This window comes from Mustela erminea, chromosome 5 (assembly GCF_009829155.1).
Source record: "Mustela erminea isolate mMusErm1 chromosome 5, mMusErm1.Pri, whole genome shotgun sequence".
In the NCBI taxonomy this organism is placed as follows: domain Eukaryota; kingdom Metazoa; phylum Chordata; class Mammalia; order Carnivora; family Mustelidae; genus Mustela; species Mustela erminea.
In genome coordinates this window covers 96,941,496-96,961,132 of record NC_045618.1, presented here as the reverse complement: position 1 = coordinate 96,961,132, position 19,637 = coordinate 96,941,496, and the positions used below count along the sequence as shown (strand labels likewise).

Sequence of the window (19,637 nt, the reverse complement as noted above, 5' to 3'; positions counted from 1 at the left end):
TTTTATTTTAAAATAAATATTCTTTCACCCATTTTATTTTGTAAAGCTGTATTCTTTTTCTTTTATGGCTCCCCTAAAAATATCTGAGCTTCAAGCCCTCCAAACCCTTAATCTTCTCCTAGAAGATGAATAAAAGAATATAATAAAAGAAAAGGGGGAACGTTTTTATAGATAGTCATGTACAAAAGAAATGGGGGTGTTCATCCAAAACATGTGTTCATCTTCTGGCTGAAGTGATTCCAGACCTTTAGATGGATACAGTTAAACTCTAATCTTGAAGATCAATGCACAATATTTAAATCATCAGTTAATGTGTACAGAGAACTTACAGATACAGTAAAGAATTACTTACCTATATTACTAGAGAGTCATTTTACAAAACGGCATTTTCACTTAAGCAGAATGAATCATTAGGTCTCTACTGGAGTGTTTAAACTGTGACAGAAAAGAACTAATTTAAGGACTGCAGAAGTTAAAAATGCACAACTTAAAGCAGGATTACCCTAGACATTTGCCTTTAATTTTCTAGGCTCCCTTTTCATCCTGTCCACCTAGTATTAGCCAATTCTGTAATGACAACGTGAACATCAATAAGCATAGGCTCCAGGCAGAGGTTTAGGTACCCAGTGTTTAAAAACCGAAAAGTTCTCATTAGTGGGTACAACTATTAGCTTTCTTTTCGTACAAGTAATCAAAAGAAGAAGATCTGGCTTTCTTCTATGTCAGCTACATTTTAAAAATCAGCATACATGTCCTTAAACTATTATAGTGCTAGTATTGTTCAGTAATTTTTTTGGATTCTCAAGCTATGTCTTCGTTCAATTGTCCTAAAAACTAGGCAGTGTTTATTAGTCATTGACAGAATCGAATATTACAGAATCTATAAAAGTAAACAAATAATATATTTTATTCAATTATATATTTGTACACAGACTTTTGTGTTCTGTCCAAGTGAAGGAATGCTTTGAGTTTCAATAGCCTCTTCAATGCTTCAGAATAACATGTGAGATACTCTTTTTTTTTTTTTAAGATTTTATTTATTTATTTATTTGACAGAGAGAGATCACAAGTAGGCAGAGAGAGAGGGAGAAGTGGGCTCTCTGCTTAGACTCAATCCCAGGACCCTTAAATCATGACCTGAGCCGAAGGCAGAGGCTTTAACTCACTGAACCACCCAGGTGCCCATGTGAGATATTCTTACACGGTATTATGGCATAGCCTTCTGTGGGGCATTCGAAAGATTTGAGTATAGTTTCTAAGTCACAGTCACTCATTATGTTAAATACATGGTGCTAAACTTTAAATTCATCAGTCACTCCCTGAATGTTGTCTTAGTCAAAAAATGTCTTGTTGCTGGCTTTTCCCTGGAGTATACCAATAGGGTATTAGTACATTTATTTGTGACATCAGCCATTAAACTCACCAACAAACTGTGACTCGCAAACAAGAGATGGGCCTTTCGAAAAGAGCATTAAAAGCCTGTCAAAATTCCATTAAGTACTGACTCCTCTGGGAGGGCTGCCTTCTTAGCATCCACTCTCTGACATTGATTAGAAGCATAGGATCCAAAGGCAGCTCACTGTTAGTTAGCCCCAAAATTGTACTCTAGAAAGAGATACATGGCATCTGGCTGAATTCTATCAGAAATTCTTTCAGACCAGGGCCAAAAAGAAAGATTCTGTATCTTATTTTTGCGGCCAACACACTGTTAATTTCTAATCTGGTACAAAGATCTGATTAGTCAATGAACATATTTTGTTGATAAAAGTTCCAGAAAACAATTAAAATGCAAACTACTTTGTTTTGGAAACTATTGATGCTGTCTAAAAGACTTGCATCTGGCACCCTAAACATTTCAGCTTTCATCAGACTCCGCATGTCCCAGTTTTTGGCCATCTCAATTCATGATTATTCTCAAAATTTTTGGAAATAACCAAAAGACTAATTAGGTCATTTGTAGCTTGGCTTCAGTGCCAGGTCCAGAATCCCAGCTGGAAGTGAAGGCACTTAGGAGAGCAATCACCATGTCTAACACTGCCGCCTGGCTCTGGGGATGATTGACATCTCAAGAGCAGAACAAGCTTAGCATTGAATGAAATGCATTGAGGCAGAGCGGACAGTAGGAAATGAACACATTTGTTCTACAAATATTTGCCAGGCATTTGCTATGTGCTATCCATTGTTCTAGGTGTTTGGAGATAGAAAGGTTAAAATGAAATACCCCTGAACCCCCAAAACCATAGCCTATGGATACAGACAAGTATGTGATTTACAAGATAGTGTGACAAATGCCACAACTGAGGCAAAAAAAAAAAAAATTCAAAAAAGGTAAAGTGTTGAAAGGAACAGCACATTTGTTAAAAAAAAAAAAAAAAAAGCATGACAATGGAAAACATGGCATCTTCTGGGAAATCAAACTGTTTAAAGTATGGTGTACAAGCACCTTACCATGAGTTTCAATGCTCTGCATTGTTTACCAGCTTCTCCCATTTTTAGCATCCTTCAGCTGTTCGTTGTTATTGAGTTGCTCAGGCCTTTGTGCAGATCCTCCAATGCTTCAAGCTCTTTGCCCACATACTTCTGCCACGACTGAGTCAATCTTATCCTTCAGCACAGCTTCTGTATCACCCCTGCAAAGACATATTTAAAGGATAACATCTCCCTTACATGATTATTCTCCATCATGGCAACCTAAAGAACCTCCATATGACGAGGCATCCCATTTTGTAATTAGTTCTTCTTGCATTTATTTGTTTATTGCTTATGTAATGAAAATCTCTATCTGAAACTTGGCCATGTTGCTTTCTTTCATGCCTCTAATTTAGTAGTATTTTGATAAGTATTGAAGCCTGATTTAATGGTCCCAGATGAAAGTGATCTAAAGTTTTATTATATCCGATATAGATGACATTCTCATTGTACAGTATACTTAATATTAAGTACATTTCATTATTCACTGTAACAAAAAGTAATGATAGGTTCCTTGAAACTTAATCAAATTGTTTTTATATCTAGATAAGCAGAAGATAAAGTTATAAGACTTTTGGTCATCTTTAATCTCTTTTTAGGATACCATGTATATACAACATAAGTTAGGTATATGACCAGAATTTCGTAACAGATTAGCAGTAGAGCTCAGGTTTGAAAGCACAATATTTGTACATAGACTTTGGTTTGGCCTTAAACCAGGCTTGGTTTCTCTTCATCCCTCTTAGCTTGGTGTTTCTCAGATTCATCAGATGAAAGAAAAATAAATGTGTCTCTCAAAGCCTTCCTTATTCAAAGAAGTTCCTTTTGCATTGCAGATCTTAAGTTCTTTTTGTGAGCATCTTGTATGAGCTCGTGCCTAAATAAGCTGCAGAGAACTATGTATTTATAAATCTCATTGTCTCATAAAAATTCACAAGTCCTTAAGTGTGGCTCAAAAACAAGTGATCAAGAAAGAAACTTTTAAGTAAACACTAAGGAAAAGTGACATAGCAAGTGACTAACAACAATAAACGAATAAAATCTGGCCTACCAAACTAAAATAAAATTGAGACCATCTTAAAGAAGATAATAATCCTAATAGCTTTTAATTGTTAGAAACCCACTACTAACAAAAGATATTAATCATTTTTTAAATCTATGCTTCTATGATCCATAAAATTAGAATCTGCTTTCCATAAGCTAAAAAGAAGACATCAGGGCATGAAAATGTTGTGACTATGCACTTTGATGTTCTATGACCTTACTAGAATATTCTGTTTCTGAAAGGTAATTTATTTTTATTTACTTCTATTATTTATACATCATTGATTTCGCTTGTCAAGATCAAGTTCATTGACAGAAATCTTTACAGGATGGCTGAACACTTCCTAAGGAATACAACGTGAAGTGTACCCTACATTTCTAAAACGGTGCCTACAAAGAGAAGATAGGACCTAAATGTCTAAATGTCTTTGGTCAGGGACAAAATATCATAAGGCAGTTTTACTAGAGACAAGAAAATGAGTTATTGAAGCAGTAAGCCAGCCATGTCTCCCTTCCTTACAGACAATCCACATTTTATAGTCTATCCAAATATCTACAGAAGCAGTAACCTGAATTAGGGCTCATGATCTATTTTCTTGTTGCACTTACTTTCTGGCCTTTTATAGTAAAATATAAACTTTTAATTCCACTTAATGAATAATAACTTTCTCACTATTTTTAAGAAAGCTATTATTTGCCAAAAAATATTAAGCAAGAAAGTGGTCTTTTTTATTGATATTATTTCTAGTTTTTGTGATATCATTGATTATTAGCTTTAAGCAAATTATTAGCATTAAGCAAATCAATTGATAATATGGTTTGGGTTGGGGGAAGAATTTCATAGCATTTCTAAAGCCTGTATGATGAATTTATTTCTATGCCACAATAAAATGTGATTGACTGAATATTTACAACGGTTAGGGGTGGAATCTGAAGGGGCAGAGGGCAACAACTGGACAAACGTCTTCTTTGCGAAGTCTAAACCGCATTCTTTTCCCTGAAAGTGAGGCAGAGCCAAACCACCATGGTGCTTTATTTCTTGTACACTTCCTCCCCTTATCTGTGGAGGATACCTTACAAAATCCCCCAGTGGATGCTTGAAGCTGCGGATAGTACTGAACCCAACTGTTGCTATGCTTTTCCCTACACATATATTCCTATGATAAAGTTTAACTTATAAATTAGGCACACTGAGAGATTAACATCAATAGCTAATGATAAAATAGATAGGTAACAATATTCTGTAGGGTAAGTTATGTGAATGTGGTCTCTCTCTCTCTTCAAACCTTACTGTACAATACTTACCTCTCCTGTTAGGATGGGAGATGATAAACTATCTACATGATGAGTTGGAATGAGGTAAATGACATAGCCATTGTGATGTAGTGTTAGTCTGTTTTTTACCTTCTGACAATACATCGGAAGGGGAATCATCTGCCTCTAGACCATCAATTGCTTGGAAGTAACTGAAACGACAGAAAGTAAAACTGTGGATAAGAGGGATGGCCATATTCTGGGGCTATTTCACTTCTGAACTTCCCAGCCAGCAGAGTACCATCAAACACATCCATGCTGGCAAAGTTCTCTGAAGAAACAACCGATACACACTTCTACCTGCTTTCACAACTGCTGGGTATTTTACAGGTACTTTCTTTTAAACCAAAGGGAATATTTAAGATCATTTTTATGTATTACTTAATATGTATTCTTCCCTTCCCTCCCTCCATCACCACTACCTACCCCCCCAACACACACACACACACACACACACACACACACACATACACACACACACACCATTATTTTGTGGCCCATTTCAGGTTCCATGAATCAGAATTTTAATAGGCTCAGCTGAAGGAATCTGATATTTTATTAAGGAAATAAAAATTTGAAAATCCACGGCTCCAAGCTTTTAATAGCCAATAGGCTATCCACCCGTATACTTTAAGAATTTTAATGATTCTCAAAGGTTTGTTTACCACCAGACACAAAAGGAAGGAATTATCTCACCTCCCTAGTTAAGCTCTGAGAATATTCTAAAATTTATATGATTGATGAAAAACTACAACAATTTAAGCTATGAAAGAACAAAATGTATTATATAATCTTAATGACAGTACTACATAGGTTGACTTTATGACAGTTTTCCCAAAATAATAAGGTATTTAATCATAGTTCTTTCAGTTAATAAGAAATGTGAATGTTTATGTTTGTCCTACCTACTAGCATCTCACAACTGGTAAATGTAGTCAGTGTTTTATTTCGCACATTCAGATGTGAGCCCATCCTTTCATCTAGCCACTGCCCAGCATCAATGCTGTACTCCTAAAGGAGCAACCTTAAAATATCCTTTTATAATTTTTAACATCCCAAAGTTCATTTTACTTATGACGACCTATGTTTTGAGTGAGTATAGAAAGAGCTGCTAGCAGATATTCAAGGTTTCATAAAACAGAGCAATTGGGGAAATGGTTTTAAAGTCACTTGATTTAGATAAATAGGGTAGATTAAAAATTAAAAAGGTGGCTTTTATGTATATGTGAATTGGCAGGAGAGGTGAAAGGTAACTGACCTGTTTAACCTCCTTTCAGAAATCGACTAATAACATGCTGTAGTTGAAGTAATAGTTGGCAGACACAAGAGGCTCATAAACATAGGATGACTTGAGTTCTTCATTTTAAAAAAGCAAATGGCACTGTAAAAAACTCTTTTCAACTTTTAAATTTAGAGTATATAAAAGATCGAGAAATGAAAAACATGCCTTGTATAGAAAGAGAGCAAAAAGTTGCATTCAGAAACAGTCTGCCTCAAAGCAAACTGGATAACACCTCAAAAAAAAAAAAAAAAAGCCAGGTAATAATTCTTACGAATTGTGGTGAATCAAATAATGCTTTTTATAATTTATATATTTGTATAAGGCATTTTATGTTTGTGTAATGTTAATTGATTATATATATTTCATGTTAGAGAATGTGAGCTATAAAAGAATTGTCATCTTAGTATATTCACCATTGGTCCTTTCTTGTTTTTGTTTTCTGTTTGTAAAACTGGGGAAGATGACTCAGCAAAATTAAGTCATTTAGAAATTCAGTAAAGGAGGGGTGCCTGGGTGGCTCAGTGGGTTAAACCTCTGTCTTTGGCTTAGGTCATGATCTCAGGGTCCTGGGATCGAGCCCCCTCCATCAGGCTCTGTGCTGAGCAGGGGGCCTGCTCCCCCCCCACACTTCTGACTACTTGTGATCTCCCTCTCTCTGTGTCAAACAAATAAATAAATAAAATCTTTAAAAATTTTTTAAAAAAAGAAATCCAGTAAAGGAACTAAGAATAGAATAGTTTTTACTAAAGTTCTTTTTTTCCCCTAATTCCTAAAAGAAGTCAAATTTTGAAAATTATAATTTAATTATAAAATTGAAGTTTTGCTCTGAATTGTAAAACACTAAGTATGACAAAGATTAGCTGTGAAGCATGGATTCCTACAAAGTCATGTGCTAAAGCAATTTTTAGGAAACTCTAATTTCTTTTTTTAGAGAGAGAGAGAGTGAGAGAGCAAGCATACACGTGTGAGTGGGGGTGAAGGTCAGAGGGAAAGAGAAAGAGAGAATCTTAAATGGGCTCTGTGAGTGTGGGGCTCGATCTCACAACCCAGAAATCAAGATCTGAGCCAAAACCAATAGTCTGATGGGTTAACAGACTGAGCCACCCAAGTGGCCTGAGAAATTCTAAAATACAGCAAAAACAAAAATATCCAATATGAGAATTATGTTTTGGCTTCAAGGCCCACAGGTTATGAAGATTTCCAATAAAGATTCTCCATAGCCAGTCTGATCAGCTCACTCTAGATTTGGAGGATGTGTTTCAGTGCCATCAACTTTGATCCCAAGATCTCATCCTCCTTGAATACAAAGTAAATCAGGCTTGCCATTGGTCCCATATTTTGTACCTTCATAAATACAGAACTTCAGCTCCTTTCTAGGAGACTTTCCCTTCTAAAATCTGTCGACCACTGGATTATAGACCCAGTGAATCACAGAATCATCAAGGCCAAGTTTAGCTCCACTGAGTTGTCCTTCATACTCTGCCGAGCCCACTCCTCTGTCTCCTTCTGTTTCCCACTCAGGTGACTATCAGAGTACCATTCAGGCTAATGCTCAGGTTTTAATGGAATTGCCCCAGACAATGGCATCATCTCTGTTGTATGAAAAGGACAGTGAAATGTCTTCCTTATTTTTATTGTGCTTCTGTACAGGACAGCCTCAAATTAATACAGACTTTAGGGACATGCTCTTCCAGAATTCACACAGCAGATTATCCCCGTGGCATATGCCTGCTTCCAAAAAGTCTAGGTGAAGACTGCCTCAGGCTGTGTTGTTAAATCTGCCTTATCATACAGCACCTCACACGTCCCAAGGTAGAATTCTCTCTGAAAACTCACAATCCCGCCGCCCACCTCCACTCTTAGGTCTCAATCTATTTACCTGATAAGTCTACACATACCACTTTCCTATGAGGCATTTCAACTTCCATGTAAATCAGGAGTAAACACACTCTAGGTGTTGAGAGGACAGGTGAGAGCAAGTCATTACCTATTTCTATAAACCATTCTTCACATTAAACAACCCAGCACAAAAGAACTTAGTTGCTATGATGTGCAGAAAATTATTGACAAATGAGTGTTATCAACTTAACAAGGCCTGCGTTGTTGTATATTCAATTTCATAACCTCTTAGGAAAGAAAGTATTTATCTTTCTCAAGGATTCACCAGGAAATTATTTTCATGGTACAATGCCATAATCATGATTTTGATCATCCTCTACAAAAACATCAATGAGAAAAATAAGCTTTCAGGCTTATACTGTTCTTTCACCCATGGTACCAACATTTCACAAATATTTTAGGATGCCCTGCTTTTTGAAACATACCATCTTGTGGCTCTAGGAACATAGCTGGAGTAGAATGGACATCTGCAGTAAGTATTTTTGGAATAAATAAATAACCTCTGTCAGTTTACTAGGTACATCATAATAAAATACACAGACTAAGCAAGAGAAATTTATTTTCTCACAGTTCTAGAGGCCAGATGTCCCAGATCAAGGTGTTGGCAGGTTTAATTTCTTCTGGAGACCTCTTTCCTTGGTTTATAGATGGCAGCCTTCTTGCCATGTCTGATGTGGTCTGTTTCCTGTGCACATGTCACTGGTGTTCCTTTGGGTATCAAAATTTCTTCCTCTTATACCACCAGTCAGGTTGGATTAGGGCTTACCCTACTACCTTCATTTTAACTTAATTCTTTCTTTACAGGCCCCATCTCCAATTACACTCACATTCTGAGATACTGAGGTTTAGGGCTGCAATGTAGTAAGTTTTAGGAGAACACAATTCAGCCCATAACGTGAACGATCAACGTTTATACCATCCACTCAAAATTTATGATTATAATATGAGAAGCAAATGCTGACTTCCTTATGCATATAATTTCATTCCTCTCTGGTCAATATACAGGCATATTCTACAAGAAATCTAAACTATTTTAACAGAGAGGAAATTCAATAAATACCATGAATTTTAATGAGAAAAAGTAAAAAACTTTGTTCAAATGCCAGTGTGTGTGGAAGGAAACCAGTTAACAGTTTGTGGCAGTTCTCCTAAGAACCTCTTACAAGTATATTAAGTGAGTAATCCTGAGAGAAATTGTGAAGAATGAAGAATACCAAGCAAAGGAGAAAGTGAAAACAAAACTCTAAGGGTCTAAACCCAAGGGCAGCATTTATAGTTCAGAACTTAATTATATAGATGGGTTCCATAAAAAAAAAATTTTTCCTGAAAGCACTGGGAGAGAAAAGAAAACTCCTGCAGTGGTTAAAAGCAGCAACCAGGAACAAAACTGACCTGTGCCTGAATCCTTGTCCCACCACATCCTGGCTGTGATTTGGAAGAGTTTGTTAATCTTTCTGAAGCCATTTCCTCTTCTGTAAAGTAAATAATGATTGGAAATTAAGGAAAGAAGTTAAGGAAAGGGCTTGTGCAATGGCTAGAAAACTATGAATATTCAATGAATGACAGTGAAAAAGGATATAAATTAAACAGAATGCTAAATATTCCACTATCTCATGCCAACATATGATTATGCACATGTGGTTCATTTGGCACATATGTAGCACTGGTACAGAGCCAAGGGTACAACAGATTGAATCATCATCATCTTCAGCAGCAGCAGCAACAACCTTTATGTAACTTAGACGTGTTGAAGATTTACTCTGTGAGATAATATTCTTGAAGTTTTATATGCATGATCTAATTCAGTGTTGTCTCTCTCTCTCTCTACACACACACACACACACACACACACACACACACACTCACACACTCCTTATAAGGTAGTTATGTTACGTTATGTTAACCGGATTATTAAAAATGTCCAGGGTTAAAATATATTAAAATTATCTTTTATTGGAAATCTGAATAAACAAAAAAAGTCAAGTGTTTTCTCTTGTGTCTTATTTTATAAAGAATTAAGTTAAAATGAAGCTAGTAGGGTAAGCCCTAATCCAACCTGACTGTAACTGTCAGGTAGAGGAGTTGACTTTGGACATATACTTAAGAAGGTAACTAATCTCGGGCTCTTTCACTGAATTGGAATGGACCAAGGGATGATCCCCCTAGAGGACAGGTCTTTGCTATTCACCTTCAATAAACCCTTTGCACTAATCAACAGATAGTAAATTAGAGAGAACCCACGCCCTTTCTTCTTGCCTACCTTGGTCACTGATATGGAAAGCCAAGATGCTTGGAGCAGCGTCTTGATGACAAGAACCATTGATCTTGTCAATTGTCACCATGACAGTAAAGCCAAGAGCTTCTCAGAGGTGCTGAATTCAACAACTCCCAAACAACAGGCATTAGCAGTTCTTGTTATAATTATTAAATTAATTGTCCTTATTTTTTGTCACATTTCTTTTTTTTTTTTAAGATTTTATTTATTTATTTGAGAGAGGGAGAGAGAGCAAGCATGAGCGAGGTTAGTGGCAGATGGAGAGGAAGAAGGAGAAGCAGACTCTCCTCTGAGTGGGAAGCCAGACATGAGGCTTGATCCCAGGACCCTGAGATCATGACCTGAGTTGAAGACAGGCGGTTAGCTGACTGAACCCCTCAGATCCCCCTTTTAAGCCATGCTTAATTGAGTTTTCTCTCAAAGAGAGCTAAAAATTTCCCTGAATGACCCAAGTTTGTTTCTCTGTGCAAAAATCTTGACTAATTAAATGTGAATTAACTGTGATAACTTTTTACATTGATTGATTTTTCTCTCCACTTCACATACAAGCTTTCTATATTCCTTCCCAGGGAAAAGTAGATGATAATTTTAGAATAGAGAATACAGAAAATTGTTCTTACACAAAAGCTATTTTTATATATGATTAAATTAACGAAAAAGGCCCTGGGCAAAAAATGAAAAATTTCAGCAATAATTTCACCGATGATGTAAAAATTTTCCATGAAGCTCTAATTATGAGTATATTGCCCACAAAACAATTGTTAGTTTCCATTGTCAGATCAATATCATGCCAAAAACTAAAAAGTAAAAAATGCCTCTTGCCATAATTTTGGATAGTTTTGCTAGCAAGAAATTCATTTAGTTTTGTGTATACTCTTTCATCATCAGTAATATAAGAATTTATTCTATCTTTCTGCAAAAATTGTCACACAGTATATTCTCAGTGCAAACTATTCAGAATTTGAAGGCTTGGTTGCCTACGAACGGTGTGTAATACTATTGCTGATACTCTCCCTGGCACTTATTATCCATGAAATACTTTCCAAATTTTCAAGCTATCATCACAGAATGACTTGACACCATGGCCTCTGCACCATCATTGAAATTTCTTTTAAGGGCAAATGAAAGAACAAGAGAAAACATTCAGAAGCCAAAAAGACACTCTTTTTCCCCTAAGAGGTTTAAAACTATCACAGATTTTCAAGCAGAACGGAGCACATGCAAATACAGAAGAGCAACAATACATCACGGATTTGAAGGGCACATCACCCACAAGCAAAACAAAAATAGTTCTTTTAATGTAAGTAGTTAATATACATTAGACACCCATGAGAATCTTCATAATTTACCACTTTCAAAAAATGGTAGAATTTCTTTTTCCCTTCAAAGACTTCACAGACTTATCCATGGTATACTATAATATCCCTGAAGATAGGCAATGTGCTGTAATACAAAATAAAATGCTATCTGTTAACCTGTCTGCAACAGAGGTTTTAGATGTTTAGCATATATTCTTTTATATCTCTTTAAATTTGACAATTCTTTATCAGGAGAGATTTTCCTTTATTCTATGATTTTTTAAAAAGATTTTATTTATTTAACAGAGAGACAGATCACAAGTAGGCAGAGAGGCAGGCAGAGAGAGAGAGGGAAGCAGGCTCCCCGCTGAGCAGAGAGCCCGATGCTGGACTTGATCCCAGGACCCTGGGATCATGACCTGAGCCGAAGGCAGAGGCTTTAACCCACTGAGCCACCCAGGCACCCCTCCTTTATTCTATGATTATAGTTTTCCTATTACATATTCAAACATAATTTCCATTATGTTAATGATGGCAATACCGCTGACAGTTTCAGCAAATTGAGGCCTGTCAATAACCATGTGAATGAGTTTGAAAGCTGATCCCTCAACCCTTGTCAAGTCTGGAGATGAATGCAGATCTAGTTGACAGTTTGACTCTACTCTCATAAGAGACCCTACACTAGACTCTCTCAGCTAAATTGCTCTCGGATACTGCAACTTCAGAAGCTATATTGGATAATAAATATGTTAAGCTGCTAAGTTTTGAGGAATTTGTTACATAGCAATAAATAACTTCTACAGACAAAACAAGAACAATTCTCTTGGTCATATCATTCAAGAATAAATAAAAAACGACTTGATGACTATAATCACATTGTAGCATTCACAGTTCATGGTGAATGATAAAAATTGCTTATTTTAGACTTTGGGTTTGATGAAGGTCAACATGTTCTTTTGCCTTTGTACAACAAAGTCCCAAGTTAACAAGGCCTTGTATGAATGCTTATCCATCTAATAGGTTTTCTGCCTATCTATCTATCTATCTATCTATCACCTATTTTTCTTTCTACCCATCTATCCATCAACAGATCTATTTTTCTATCTAAATATTTGGGCCAAGTGAACCCTACCTGAATATTAGTCAAGATTATTGAGTCTAGAGAGGGAAACATCTTTCTGTATTACTGATTCTATCTTCAAGAGTTTAAATTCTTAATGTGCTATATATTATATAATGATACTTTATGGTGTTAATCTATAAAATCCTAGCATGCAATCTTGGACAAAGAAAATGAAAAAAAAAAAAAAGAACAGTTGAAGATCAGTTAAAATCTAAGTAATAGTAAAAACATGGCCAATAGATCTAATCAATCTTACTGAGGCAGATATACTATGGGATTTTTGCTAACATAGAAAGTTTCACTTTAACCAAATCACATTTTACCAATAAAATTCTCTTGAAAACATTGTGGATTTTCTATGAGTTTTCATGGGCTTTATTTTATTTAATCAAAACTACACTCACAGATCTTGTTAAGGCAAGACCTCTTATACTTCATTTTGTGAGATTTGGTGCTGTGAACTATGCTTTCAAGATTTACAACCTTAAGGTGGTTAGAAATACCTTTCTCTAGATAAAAGAATTTCATTCTAAACACTGCCTTAAACTTTTCTGAGATCTTAACTCTCAATTTGGAACTGACTCTAAGTTCATGATTTACTAGCAGTACCTTGGAGTGGGTCTTTGTTCTGAGGTCATTCTTGCTTTGAAAGTCTTGCTGTCTGGAGATAATGTTAAGTCGAAAATTCTTGCTTAGTGTCCTTGACTACTGAAGTATTCTTTTTTTTTTTTTTTTAAGATTTTATTTATTTATTTGACAGTCAGAGATCACAAGTAGGCGGAAAGGAGGCGGGGCAGGGGCAGGGGGGCATGGAGAAGCAGGCTCCCTGCTGAGCAGAAAGCCCATGCAGGGCTTGATCCTAGTATCCAGGGATCATGATCCCAGTGGAAGGCAGAGACTTTAACCCACTGAGCCACCCAGGCACCCCTGAAGTATTCCTTCTTTACGTCATTTTTCTCCTGTAATATACAATCATAGGCAGTTAAATGTCACCAAATTCAGTGGCAAAGTTCTGCCTAGAAATATATGCATCCAGATCTACAATTTCACCAAGTCCAATTTTTATTTTCTATATTATTGGAGATGACAGTCTCACCAGGTGTTTCAATAATACCTAACATAGGTTTCTTATGTTCCAGTAATTTCAGTAATGCCTTCCCTTCTAATCTCTACAGTCTCTTTGCCGCCTTTTAGACTGAAACTAACACTATATGTTTTAGGTTTTTGTCATGACAATATCCTACTTCTAGGTACCATTCCATCCCAGTTTTTTACTGCTGGATGAACAAACCCAAAACTTAGTTCATTTTTAAAAAGCACAATTTATTATTTCTCATAATTCTTCAATCTGACCTAAATTCTTCTGTGCAGCTAGTCTGTTCTACATGGACCTCAAGGTGTGGGATCACAAAAGAAGCCTTCTTCATTCTCAAGCTTCGTGCCTCAACTCAAAGAATCACAGTTTGCAACTGACCCATCATTTTTCTCTCCCCACTTGGACTATTCACATGTCTAGCTTAGGCTTCCTGACAGTATGGTAATACCAGACTTCTCACATGGTAGTTGGCTTCCAAGACTACAGAAACTGAAGCAACCAATACTTTAAAAGCTAGGTCCAACAGATGAATGGATCAAGAAGATGTGGTATATATACACAATGGAATACTATGCAGCCATCAAAAGAAATGAAATCTTGCCATTTGCGACAACATGAATGGAACTAGAGCGCATCATGCTTAGCGAAATAAGTCAAGCAGAGAAAGACAACTATCATATGATCTCCCTGATATGAGGAAGTGGTGATGCAACATGGGGGCTTAAGTGGGTAGGAGAAGAATCAATGAAACAAGATGGAATTGGAAGGGAGACAAACCATAAGTGACTCTTAATCTCACAAAACAAACTGAGGGTTGCTGGGGAGAGGGGGATTGTGAGAAGGGGGGTGGGGTTATGGACATTGGGGAGGGTATGTGCTTTGGTGAGTGCTGTGAAGTGTGTAAACCTGGAGATTCACAGACCTGCACCCCTGGGGATAAAAATATATGTCTATAAAAAAAAAAATTAAAAAAAAAAAAAGAAAGCTAGGTCCAGAACTGACACAGTGTCACTTCCATCTCATTCAATTCCACAACCAATTCAAAGGACAGCTTAGATTGAAGAGGAAGGGAAGTAGTATATATAGCTTCTACTTTGCTTAGACTTCATTTAAGAGGAAATATATGTGGGTTAGCTCTCTTTGCAGTTACAAACTGCAAAGAGAGCTAACCCCCAAATTCAATCCACTGAGTTTTAGAGAAAGTCATATTTGTGATCATGCTCTCTGTTTTACATTACGGCTTAATGATAATCACTTTAATTGCTGTCCACTAGTTTCTCATTTAACTAGAATCCTGGAGAACACAGTCCACAGGTATTAAAAATAAACCTAACGGGAACCTGGCTGGCTCAGGAGAATATGCAACTTTTGTTCTAGGGGTTGTGAGTTCAAGCCCTGCACTGGTAGTAAAGCCTACTAAAAAAAGAAAATAAATAATAAATACATCAGAGCAGTTGCTTTTCTTTTTTCTTGTAATGTGAGTCTGTTGATTTTTTTTTAAGTTAAGCAACATCTTGATGCTGTATTTTACATGAGTGTTCATGAGAAGCAAGTACTCTAACCGATCAGATGTTTCCATCTGGGAGTTTGAATCTTGAAATTCTGAACCAGTGTCTCAGGGTGATGGTAGCCATTTCGGTGACACTTCAAGGAGCAACATGAAGAGTTGAATGGTATATTGCAGTAGCAATGTCCTAACCAAATGATTTCTATTACAAGGCCTTAAGCATGACCTCTGCTACCCGTCTCCACTGGGCTCTACCTAATTTCTGAACTTCCTAAGTTCTTTTTCAGTTTTTCTGAACAACCCAATTATTTTTCAACTGATTTTCTGCTTGGGTTACTAAGGATATGTTTTCTTAGCTTACAACCAGGAAGCCTAACTAATACACATGCTTAATCACAGTTTAACCCAATTTTATGTGTTAATACAAAACCAGAGTATATCCAAGATGTTTCCTTTAATAGCAACACATGATTCTCCAAATATTATTAATACGTTCTCTGACAGGTCCTCTATTGTACCAGTAGAGCCATTGCTAAACTGTGGTGAAGTTTGTGTGTGTGTGTGTGAGTGTGGCTTTTTTTTTTTTTTTTTTTTTTTTTTACAGAATCTCATTGATTTTATTTATTTTAAAGTGTCTTTAGATGAAAAGACCTCAATAGTTATTATGAACTAGTGATCAGCAACAAGATTTTAAAAACAAGTTAACCTTTGGCAAGTCACACAAACTCAAAAACAATAATGAGAAAAATTTCTTTGTTTAGATATTCAGGAAATTAATTACTAAATTAGTAGAAATTTCTAGAAAACAAAGAACTAATCCTTTCCCTTCAAAAGCCAAAATATTATTTTAATTGTGATCATTACTTATATTTATCTTTTAAGTTTTATTGAAAAGTACACTGGTCATAAATATTTAGGTCATTGAATTATCACAAAGTGATCACATCTTGTAAGCAGCATTAAAATAAATAAGCAACTATTACAACCACATGGTAACTTTTGAGCAATCCTTGGTTACTTACATGTGTATAATTTTTACTTCTACGGTTGTTTACTCAATTTGTTTTCATTTTGTCTCAGCTTGACTATAACATAGGTGAGAAAAGTAACATTTTGCTCTTACATTTTTTTTCACTCTTAAATAGGACATGTTCAATAAATGATTAGTTAATGGATGAAATAATAAAGTGGTGAGTGGTTGGAGGTTGTGTGAATGTTATAAATTCCCTATTACTGTTTAAAGAATATTTGATTCCTGATTTTGACCTGAGTCCCTAATAACTGTTATTTCAGTATCTTTTCTGTTGGAAAGCCTGTTTCTGTACTTATCATATGGCAAGAGTTGTTATTTGTAGAGAGACATATGTAGTGTATGAACCTGTTGTCTTGTGATCAGTAGAGATGACCTTCTACCCCTCCAAGCCCTGCTAAAGCTGTGCACAGTGCATGTATTTCAGTTAATGCTTTTAACCTTCCCCCACCAAGTCAATATTTTCTTCAGGTTTCACAAAGTAGCTGTTTTCTCCAAGGACCTTTTTCTCCTTAATTCTTAAATTTTAAAGTGAGAAGAGCAGGACGTAAGTTAGAAAGCATGCTTCATAGGAAACATTCTCATTGCAATAAGTGAATAGTAGAATCTCTTATTACTATTGTGATATTTAATCTGATACAACATTATCTCTTCTGATTATTTCCAATACTAATACATATCATATTGGCAACAACAGGTAAATAGTCACATATGTCAAAAGGAAGAGATGTACAAATCACCATTTTATACTGTCTACAAAAAAATTATGTTGATTCATCCAGTATCACTAAAAACAAAATGTATTAAAATATATTACCTTAAATCATTCAGGATTATATTACTCAAATGACTGTTATCTAATTACTCTCTTTGGTAGTCAGAACATGTATCCTGGAACCATATTATGCAGTAATTAGTCTACACTCATGTTAGTAACAAGTGTGGCTAAAGATTTTTTCATACTTTGTTATTTGACTAATAAGGCCTTACCTTAGAGATTTGAATAGATTTTTTTCAGTATTTCTGTAAAATTTTTCCAAAATAAACATATTGAGTGCATAGCAGACATTTCAGTATTTGGGAAGCTGCTTAGTATCTTTCCATTTTTTGAGAATTATCTATGAGTCTTGACTGGAGTTATCTATCATTGATTATATTAATTAATTCTCAAATTCATTCAAGGCCTATTGGACTTACTTTAAGGATATATAAAGATAGATATCTAAATGTCTACTATCTACATACCTATCTACCTACCTATATGCATTTTCTCTTTCTTTTCTTTATCATTCTATATGAGTTTGTTGAGGTTAACTTTGTAAGTCTTTAAAATATATATTATATATCATATTATTTCTGTAATTGGTCATGAAGAAGTATCTGTGACTTCCTTCTCCCAATATTATTTCTTAAATTTCCTTTCCAACCTCAGGTGGTTTTGATGTTTTACCTGGTAAAGTACATCAAACCATCATTTCTGAAGTATCTGAGTCCTTAGTGGTTTTGACTTTTTGTTGTTGTAGTCATTGCTGTCGTTTTCCATTTACATTCACCAGTGATCGTGGAAGCATTAAAAGGCACCTCAGAGACTCCTTTATTGTGTGGCAGCAAACCGATCTCTCTTTAATAATTAGGATCAATCCAATCACTCCACCAGTGATATGCAAAAAGTTAAAATGTGCAGTCTTCTCTTCAAAGTGAATGGAAGTATTATTATGTTTCTTGATGGAAATATCCTCTCCTTGGGAACTAATATCTCTAGTCCAGAACACTTCAAGGTTTTCAGGATAGGATGCAAACATTCTGTGACTGGTAAAATAGTGAAAGGAGTTCCTTCCTACCTTTGATTCTTGGAGCCATGTATTCTGGCTGTGGGGGAGACATAACCATATTTTGTTTAATTCAAGGTATATACTACATCCTATGAAACAACATCACTTTAAGCTGATGACTTACAACTGCCACTATAAATGACTCCTAAGTAAGCCATTTCATACTTTGTATTAGGTGAGCTCTGTCTGGGTGAGAGAGTAGGTAGTAAGACCAATTAATGCCACAATACTTTTGTAGCTCATGCTGAGAAATTGGTTTCTTCATCAGAATCGATGCTTTATAAAATTTCATGACAGTGATTAAAGTACTCTGTGAGTCTGCAGGTGGTGGTGCTAGAAGCATCATGGGCATTGAAGGCAAATTGATATTCAGAAGATATTTCTATTCCAGTAAAGTTAAATCTTTACCTGCTTTTTCATGGTGAGGGTGCAATGTAATCAATCTGTTTTCAAGTTGTGGATTCCCTATGTGAGTGGTGACATACAGAAAACTCAATGTTGGCCAATGTAACTGGCAGATTGGGCACTCAGCATTAGCATTCTCAAGGTTAACCTTGGTTAAAGGCGGCCTGTATTATTAAAGTCCATATTTCATACCTACTGCCATGACCTCTTTGCTCATGGGCCCATTGAGTAGGCATTGTGTTGGCTGGGAAAGACGTTATTGAAAACTGTAGAGTGAGTAATTTGTCCATCTTATTATTTTGAGTGTCTGCCTTTGGGTAGACATCCACAAGTCAAATAAAATATCTTCACAGTCTATGCCCATTCAGAGAGGTCCATACACCTACCTCTTGACCCAAGAGCTCCTTTTCACCAATCTTCCATTTTTGTTCTTCCAAGTTTGTATTTATCCAGATGACTCATCAACAACCATTAACAACTATTATATGAACAATGTAATCCATCATTCTTCTTATCTCTCAGTCTATCCAAAGTAAAATATACTGTTTGGAATTCTGTCTAGTGGAATGTTGTACTTCACTATAGTCTCTTAGAGCCATCATTATGGAGACTGTAAATATGAAGTGTTCACTTACAGGTGACATGAGCATACTGTCCAGAATCATGTACAACAGCATAAAATTTCCTTTTTTCCTCTGAATTTATGAATCATAAGAACTCTCCATTAGGCCAGAAATGTGGATTGAGAGAGTGGATTGTAGTAAGAGTTGTTTTCAAGTAAATCTGAACCACTGACTCATATAACTCATTTGTATCTTTGGAATCTACCTTAGTCCAGTCTCTTATATACTCTTTCCACTTGATAATGTATTGTATTTGTTCATGCCCAACATTTAGTTTGATAGATCAGAAAACAACTAGTTGATGACTGAAAACTCAGACTTCACAGTTACCTGATATCCCATAGTTAGCATTAATGCTTTATCAAAGCCAAGTAACAAGTCAGAAGCTGCTTCTCATAAGGAGAATAGCTATCTCCTTAAAGGCATAGTTACGTCCCAAA

The 19,637-nt window shown here is 35.8% G+C and overlaps 1 long non-coding RNA gene across 1 annotated transcript in view; it reads right to left on the bottom strand.

Annotated features, from left to right (window-relative positions):
• Positions 1-352: 352 nt before the first annotated feature.
• LOC116591343 overlaps positions 353-19,637 on the bottom strand; it is a 46,795-nt gene continuing 27,510 nt past the window's right edge. Inside the window, exons 3-6 of the long non-coding RNA XR_004285968.1 lie at positions 9,401-9,480; positions 4,819-4,979; positions 2,449-2,630; positions 353-435 (exon numbers count right to left, since the gene is read on the bottom strand). This is a non-coding gene — a long non-coding RNA (uncharacterized LOC116591343). The remainder of the gene's footprint in view (positions 436-2,448; positions 2,631-4,818; positions 4,980-9,400; positions 9,481-19,637) is intronic.